General features: G+C 40.2%; 1 pseudogene; it reads left to right on the plus strand.

Annotated features, from left to right (window-relative positions):
• The first annotated feature begins 3,420 nt into the window (after nucleotides 1-3,420).
• LOC111142946 lies at nucleotides 3,421-4,107 on the plus strand (annotated as a pseudogene).
• The last annotated feature ends 5,234 nt before the right edge of the window (nucleotides 4,108-9,341 follow it).

Here is a 9,341-nt window from a genome sequence, read left to right on the forward strand (position 1 = left end):
TATAAGTATAGAGTTAGATGAGCTTTGAAAACTATATACAGCAAAGTAAACACTACTAGAATTAGGAAGTAAAAGTGTTCCAATGTTTTCCCCAAATTCCCTATGCAACCAATCTCCTAACACCCAAATCCAGACAAAGATGGATTTGTCTTATATAATTACAAATTACAATTTGTTGTCTTTTCTAAAATTTCATATGAGTGGAATTATATTAACATACTCTTTTGTGTCTAGCCAAACACTGTTTTAAAATTTCATCTATATCTTTGAATATATCAGCAATTTGTTTTTTATTAGCATTCCATTGTGCAGATACTTCATAATGTGTTCATCCCTTTACCTGTTGACAGACAATTTGCCTTATTACCAGTTTATACTCATTATTAATACAGCTTTTATGAAATTCCAACACAAGTGTTTTTGTGGACTTAAGTTTTCATTTACTTTGGGTAAATATCCAGCTGACTTGTATGGTAATTATAAATTTGAATTTATAAAAAACATTGAGGATGATATTCACTGTGGGTTTTTCATAGATAGATTTTATGAAGTTGAGGAAAGTTCTTTCTATCCCCATACTTTGAAGCATTTTAATCAGGAACAGATGCTGTATCTTGTCAAATGCTTTTTCTGCATCAATTGAGAGGACCATGTGGTTTTTCTCTCTTCTCTTATTGATTTGTTCTATCAAATTGATTGATTTGCAAATGTTGAACCACCCTTGCAACCCAGGGGTAAATCCCACCTGGTCATGGTGGATAATCTTTTTAATGTACTGTTGGATCCTATTAGCTAGGATCTTGTTGAGAGTTTTGGCATCCATATTCATCAGGGATATTGGTCTGAAATTCTCCTTTTTGGTGGGGTCTTTGCCTGGTTTGGGGATCAGGATAATATCATCCTCAATGGGGAAAAGCTGACAGCCTTCCCTTTGAGATCAGGAACACGACAAGGATGCCCACTCTCACCATAGTATTAGAAGTCCTAGCAACAGCAATCAGAAAACAAAGAGAAATAAAAGGTATCCAAATTGGCAATGAAGAAGTCAAACTCTCTCTCTTTGCAGATGACATGACACTTTATATGGAAAACCCAAAAGACTCCACCCCTGAACTACTAGAACTCATTCAGCAATTCAGTAATGTGGCAGGATACAAAATCAATGTACAGAAATCAGTTGCTTTCTTATACACTAACAATGAAATACAGAAAGGGAAATTAGAGAATCAATTCCATTTACTATAACACCAAGAACCATAAGATAACCTGGGAATAAACCTAATCAAAGAGGTAAAGGATCTGTACTCAAGGAACTACAGAACACTCATGAAAGAAATTGAAGACACAAAATGATGGAAGACCATTCCATGCTCATGGATCGGAAGGATAAACATTGTTAAAATGTCTATACTGCCAAGAGCAATCTGGGTACCATAGCTTAGCCAAATTGGACACATGAAATTAATCATTTTATTAATTTTAATTATTTAAAATTTTAATTATTATGAGTCTAATTTATCAATTATAATGGCTTAAGTCTTTTACATTTTACATGTATATAAAAAGTTTGCCTACCCAAGACTGCTGAAATTACTCATAGATATATTTTTATCAGTTTTATAGTATTAGAACTCTTAATAGATGTCTATGTAAAATAGATATTTTGTGCAAGGTATTATGTAAGTGTCAGTTTTGTTTCTATTTGTCTATTCAGTGTTCCAGCGCTATTTGATTAAAAAACTATGGTTTTTTTTTTCACTGAATTTCTTTGGAACTCATGTTAAAAATATCTAGACCAGATATACGTGATGTATTCTTTTCACAGTTTTTTATAGGTAAGACTTGTTTTCTTACCCTCTGCTTCCAAAACTAAATTCTTGAAATAGAGATTTATTTGAAATGGTTCACCTGATTGTGGGGCTAGTAAGAATCTTGTGTTGACAGAGTATTTTCATTTAACATTCTCAATCTCTAAATATTTTACTAAAAAGTGTCTTAGAGAATACTTCTGGAATGGTCAAGTAAGGACTTCTTATATCCACTCCTTTATAAGAGAGACAGAGAGAGAGAAAGAGAGAGACAGAAAGACAGACATAGAGGGAACACTGGCAAAGTGGCCAACATCAGCTTTTTCAAAACTTTGGAAATTACCCAAAGGTGCAACAAACTGGAGAGCATTTCTTCAGGAGCAACAATTAAATCTCTGTGAGAACAGTGAGCTCTGAGGATTCTCTGATCCTATTCACCTCCACAGGTCAGTGGTGGTCTTAAAAACGAGAGGCCTGGGCGCCTGGGTGGCTCAGTGGGTTAAAGCCTCTGCCTTCGGCTCAGGTCATGATCTCAGGGTCCTGGGATCGAGCCCTGCATCGGACTCTCTGCTCGGCGGGGAGCCTGCTTCCTCCTCTCTCTCTGCCTGCTTCTCTGCCTACTTGTGATCTCTGTCAAATAAATAAATAAAAAAAAAATCTTAAAAAAAAAAAAAAAAAAACGAGAGGCCTGAGAGCAAGAGTAGCTAAAAATGAAACAAAACAAAACAAAACCCTGGCAGCATAGTAGTTACTGAAGGGACAATGGGTTGGGAAGCTTCCAAAAAAGCCCACTGCCAGAGAACTGTCACTATTTGACCTGACTGGAAGCTCCTGGAAATGCCCATTCACAGGGCTTTCAACTGACTCAGAGTTCACACAGTGAGGAAACATCTGGTTGTTACTCAAAACCAAATAATAGCAATTGTATAAAATTTCAGCTGCCTCAGGCAGAAAAACTAGTTAGGGCAAAGAAAGATGGCCAAGAAAATTACATGGGAAGATCAAGGGAATAAATGTTCACAAATGGCTTTGAAAGGTTACACCCTATTCCTAGAGATCTAGATGGTAGAAATCATGGGCAAGGATAGATGGGCACTCAAGAAGATCCTTTAAAAGACCTTAATCTTTCCCCTATGGAGACTCTGAGTTATTGCACAAGCAGGAAATGAAAGCTAAGAAAGAACTATAAACTATTAGAACACTGAAAGCATACTGCAACATATATACACAGAGCCTCTTTGCAAATGGTGGAAGATTTTTTTGCTTTAAGGCATTTAAGAAAGTTTCTACCAGTCACTAGCTGACTATGACGCTTATCAAAGATTTTGTTGGCTCCATACAACAAAAAATATGGAATGTACGGAACTGATCCAAATAACTAATCTAAATGTGAAACAACAAGCATTTGGAAATGGGGGTGAAGGGTGAGTAGGGCTGATTTTTAGAACTCCTATATACTAGCTTTTCCCTGGCCCTCTGCTTCCACATCCAGTGGACATGGCCCTCCCACTGGCCTTAGGGCCTTGGGTGCTTCCCACATGTGCATCATGAAGCTGCTGTGGCCTGCGTGGTGGGACCAGATGGCACTGGTAGGCACCAGTAGGCATGCTTCATGGTGGGCACAGGCAGCCTGGGTGCTGGGAAACTATATGCCCTAGGGCATGAGCAGGCACAGCATGGTGACCTGCTGCTGCTTCCCACAATGCACAATGCGTACAAGAACCTCACAGCGAAGGTACTGGCAAGCTGGCCAAGCACATGGCCTTCAAGCCTGTGCTCAATGTGGACTTGTTCCTGCAGCTGGACCGGCTGCTGGCCAAGCTGCACATGTGTGACCCTGTGCATTGCAGCCACCTCTACCGAGGCTGCTTTTCAGGCCAAATCCATGTAAAGTCTAGGGGTGTTAGAGTGAGGCCACCTGGCTGCTCTGCAACTACTAGCTACCATACGTGCTGGGGGGTGGCTCTGTATTCTCAAGCAACCTGATGCATTACCTGCATCTCAGTCACACTTGTGCATGTGACACAGTATCTAGGTGTTCCCAGGTGCCTGGCTGGTGTCTGTGAACATATAGTATGAGCACAACCCAGGCTACCACAGCAAGTACAAGTATTGTGGCTGTAACAACCAGTACCTGGTGACACATAAGCAAAGCCTAGAGAACATGCTGGAGAAGCATGACACACTGACACAAGAGGCTTACCTGTACAAGCAGGAGGTGCAGCTGTGGCTCTCTGACATCTATGACTGGTCCCCACCTCCCTCACAATGCTGTCAGAGGAAAGAGGGAATCCCCTGAGCTTAGCTGCAGCCATTGACCTGCTGTGTGTTACAATGGCACTGGAAGGAGGCCAGGACAGATGACTTGGGAGGTGGCCACCAAAACCAGTCATTTGAGGGCCTGTGGAGCAGCTGCTGAGGTGACTTCTCACTGACCTTGCATGGGCAAAGTGATAAATTCTGGCTAGTTGCCAGAATTAGTCCAGCCCTTAAGAGGACCTCATTTATCCAGTGACCAGTGAGGTTTTCAGGCAGATGCCAAGCGGTAGTGGGTAGTGCCTAGGTCCCAGCTCCAGTGGCCACAAAGAGCATCTTGTTCTTGGTCTAGGAGACCCATGGTGCTTACCAGGGCAACATATTATGTCCAGACGGAAATATCCGTCCAAGGATTTCAGCCACCATTGGCTTAAACTGGGAAGATACTCAGCTTTGGGTGTGATGGCAGACAGCAGGGGGCTTACAGCCCCAACCTAGCCTGCCCACTTGCTGTCTTCTCCCAAGGTAGAGGCAAGCACCAAGAGGCTTGAGCTGACAGGTACTTGCAGACCGTTAACCCAAAGAAAGAAGCTAGACTTGTTCAGGGGTGAGGATATCCTGCATCCTGTGTAGACCATCCACTTAGGAAATCACTGCATCAAGACCTGTGGCATCAGGGAACTGACCCTTGCGTGTTGCACCTTAGCTGTGTATTGTACTCCAGTGGCTTTTATCAAAACTGCTGTAGATTTATTGGGTTAGGTTACCTTCTCCAATGTCTCATGTTGGTATTGTTTGTCATCTGTAAGTCTAAAACTTAACTTTGTATTATATTAATTAGCTTCAATGGTATTTTGGTCTTTGTTGCTCTAGAGTGAATTCATGTTAAAAGCAATTCAACATTAGCCTGTGACTTATTTATAAACATTGTAAATTTGCTTAGGTAGGAATTTAAGTTGGGAGTATGTAGGTCTCAGTATTTTCAAATTTAAGGGAAAATTTTTCTATCAAAACTTGGAATTTTTGGATTAATGTGCTTTTACGGCTTGCGTTTTAAACACATTGATGCATGTGTCTTTAAATGGGGAAAAATTAAAAAACTAAAATAAATAAATAAATAAATAAATATAAAGTAACTAGTCTTAAACAAAAATGAATCATGCAAAGAAATTGGAAAGTATGGCCAATACAAAACAGTCAATTGGTACTGTCTGCAAGGAGTTCAAATTTTGGAATTACAAGATAAAAATTTTATTTTCTAATTTTTAAACAGATTTTATTTATTTGTCAGAGAGAGAGAGAGCACAGCAAGGGGAGTGGCAGGCAGAGGGAGAAGTAGGCTCCCTGCTGAGCAAGGAGCCTGATGCAGAACTTGATCCCAGGACCCTCGGATCATGACCTGAGCTGAAGGCAGAAACTTAACTGACTGAGCCATCCAGACATCCCCAAGATAAAAACTTAAAACATCTATTATAAATATGCTTAATGAACTGAAGAAAACTGTGTTTAAAGGATTAAAGAAAAATGAGAATATCCCATCATATAAAAATTTTCAATAAAGTGATATCATGGGGGAAAAAGACCAAATAAAACTTCTGGAGAGAAACTTTCAATAACTGAAATTAAATAGCCACTAAAAAACATCAACAACTAACTTGAACTGGCAGGGAAGAAAATCAGTGAACTTGAAGATGGGTCAAACTGAGATTATCTAATCTGAGGGACTAAAAAAATGAAGAAAAATAAACAAAATTGAGGAGTCAAGATGGCAGAGAAGTAGCAGGCTGAGACTACTTCAGGTAGCAAGAGATCAGCTAGATAGCTTATCTAAAGATTGCAAACACCTACAAATCCAACGGGAGATCGAAGAGAAGAAGAACAGCAATTCTAGAAACAGAAAAAGCAACCACTTTCTGAAAGGTAGGCCTGGCGGAGAAGTGAATCCAAAGTGACGGGAAGATAGACCACGGGGGGAGGGGCCGGCTCCAGGCAAGTGGCGGAGCAATGGAGCACTAAATCAGGACTTTTAAAAGTCTGTTCCGCTGAGGAACATCACTCCAGAGGCTAAACCAGGGTGAAGCCCACGTGGGTTCAGTGTGGCCTCAGGTCCTGCAGCGTCACAGAAGGATCGGGGGTGTCTGAGTGTCACAGAGCTTGCAGGTATTAGAATGGGGAAGCCGGCTACAGAGACAGAGCTGAGAAGTGAGCTCTCAGCTCGGGGTTACCTTGAACTGGTCGCAGGCTCAGTGAGCTCAGAGCGTGGCCGGAGGCCAGGGAGATGGGAGTAATTGGGCGCTATTCTCTGAGGGCGCACTGAGGAGTGGGGCCCCGAGCTCTCGGCTCCTCTGGGCCAGAGACTGGGAGGCCGCCATTTTCATTCCCATCCTCCGGAACTCTACGGAAAGCGTTCAGGGAACAAAAGCTCCCGAAAGCAAACCCGAGCTGATTACTCAGCCCGGCCACTGGTAAGGGTGGTGCAATTCTGCCTGGGGCAAACACACTTGAGAATCACTGCAACAGGCCCCTCCGCCAAAGATCAACAAGAAATCCAGCCAGGACCAAGTTCACCTACCAAGGAGTGCAGGTCCAATACCAAGGAGAGCAGCGGAATTCCAGAGGAGGAGAAAGCAAAGCATGGAACTCATGGCTTTCTCCCCATGATTCTTTAGTCTTGCAGTTAATTTTTTTTTCTATTTTTTTTCTTCTTCTGCTAAATTTTTCTTTAACTTTTACCCTTTTCTTTTTTAACGTTTTTTAACTAGTTTATCAAATATATATATATTTTTTTCTTTTTTATATTTTTTCTTTATTCGTTTTCTTTTTTTAATTGTTTCTTTTTTTTTTCCTGAACCTCTTTTTATCCCCTTTCTTCCCCCCCACAATTTGGGATCTCTTCTGATTTGGTTAAAGCGTATTTTCCTGGGGTCTTTGCCACCCTTTTAGTATTTTACTTGCTCCTTCATATACTCTTATCTGGACAAAATGACAAGGCGGAAAAATTCACCACAAAAAAAAGAACAAGAGGCAGTACCAAAGTCTAGGGACCTAATCAATACAGACATTGGTAATATGTCAGATCTAGAGTTCAGAATGACGATTCTCAAGGTTCTAGCCGGGCTCAAAAAAGGTATGGAAGATATTAGAGAAACCCTCTCGGGAGATATAAAAGCCCTTTCTGGGGAAATAAAAGAACTAAAATCTAACCAAGTTGAAATCAAAAAAGCTATTAATGAGGTGCAATCAAAAATGGAGGCTCTCACTGCTAGGATAAATGAGTCAGAAGAAAGAATTAGCGATATAGAAGACCAAATGACAGAGAATAAAGAAGCTGAGCAAAAGAGGGACAAACAGCTACTGGACCACAAGGGGAGAATTCGAGAGATAAGTGACACCATAAGACGAAACAGCATTAGAATAATTGGGATTCCAGAAGAAGAGGAAACAGAGAGGGGAGCAGAAGGTATATTGGAGAGAATTATTGGAGAGAATTTCCCCAATATGGCAAAGGGAACAAGCATCAAAATCCAGGAGATTCAGAGAACCCCCCTCAAAATCAATAAGAGTAGGTCCACACCCCATCACCTAATAGTAAAATTTACAAGTCTTAGTGACAAAGAGAACATCCTGAAAGCAGCCCGGGAAAAGAAGTCTGTAACATACAATGGTAAAAATATTAGATTGGCAGCAGACTTATCCACAGAGACCTGGAAGGCCAGAAAGAGCTGGCATGATATATTCAGAGTACTAAACGAGAAAAACATGCAGCCAAGAATACTATATCCAGCTAGGCTATCATTGAAAATAGAAGGAGAGATTAAAAGCTTCCAGGACAAACAAAAACTGAAAGAATTTGCAAACACCAAACCAGCTCTACAGGAAATATTGAAAGGGGTCCTCTAAGCAAAGAGAGACCCTAAAAGTAGTAGATCAGAAAGGAACAGAGACAATATACAGTAACAGTCACCTTACAGGCAATAAAATGGCACTAAATTCATATCTCTCAATAGTTACCCTGAATGTTAATGGGCTAAATGCCCCAATCAAAAGACACAGGGTATCAGAATGGATTAAAAAAAAAAACCATCTATATGTTGCCTACAAGAAACTCATTTTAGACCTGAAGATACCTCCAGATTCAAAGTAAGGGGGTGGAAAACAATTTACCATGCTAATGGACATCAGAAGAAAGCAGGGATGGCAATCCTTATATCAGATCAATTAGATTTTAAGCCAAAGACTATAATAAGAGATGAGGAAGGACGCTATAACATACTCAAAGGATCTGTCCAACAAGAAGATCTAACAATTTTAAATATCTATGCCCCTAATGTGGGAGCAGCCAACTATATAAACCAATTAATAACAAAATCAAAGAAACAAATCAACAATAATACAATAATAGTAGGGGACTTTAACACTCCCCTCACTGAAATGGACAGATCATCCAAGCAAAAGATCAACAAGGAAATCAAGGCCTTAAATGACACACTGGACCAGATGGACATCACAGATATATTCAGAACATTTCATCCCAAAGCAACAGAATACACATTCTTTTCTAGTGCACATGGAACATTCTCCAGAATAGATCACATCCTCGGTACTAAATCAGGTCTCAACTGGTAGCAAAAGATTGGGATCATTCCCTGCATATTTTCAGACCACAATGCTCTGAAGCTAGAACTCAATCACAAGAGGAAATTTGGAAAGAACCCAAATACATGGAGACTAAACAACATCCTTCTACAGAACGAATGGGTCAACCAGGAAATTAAAGAAGAATTGAAAAAATTCATGGAAACAAATGATAATGAAAACACAACGGTTCAAAATCTGTGGGACACAACAAAGGCAGTCCTGAGAGGAAAATATATAGCAGTACAAGCCTTTCTCAAGAAACAAGAAAGGTCTCAGGTACACAACCTAACCCTACACCTAAAGGAGCTGGAGAAAGAACAAGAAAGAAACCCTAAACCCAGCAGGAGAAGAGAAATCATAAAGATCAGAGCAGAAATCAATGAAATAGAAACCAAAAAAACAATAGAACAAATCAATGAAAGTAGGAGCTGGTTCTTTGAAAGAATTAATAACATTGATAAACCCCTGGCCAGACTTATCAAAAAGAAAAGAGAAAGTACCCAAATAAATAAAATCATGAATGAAAGAGGAGAGATCACAACTAACACCAAAGAAATACAGACAATTATAAGAACATACTATGAGCAACTCTATGCCAACAAATTTGACAATCTGGAAGAAATGGAGGCATTCCTAGAG

This window comes from Enhydra lutris, unplaced genomic scaffold, assembly GCF_002288905.1.
Source record: "Enhydra lutris kenyoni isolate GAN:26980312 unplaced genomic scaffold, ASM228890v2 scaffoldscaffold9, whole genome shotgun sequence".
In the NCBI taxonomy this organism is placed as follows: Eukaryota; Metazoa; Chordata; class Mammalia; order Carnivora; family Mustelidae; genus Enhydra; species Enhydra lutris.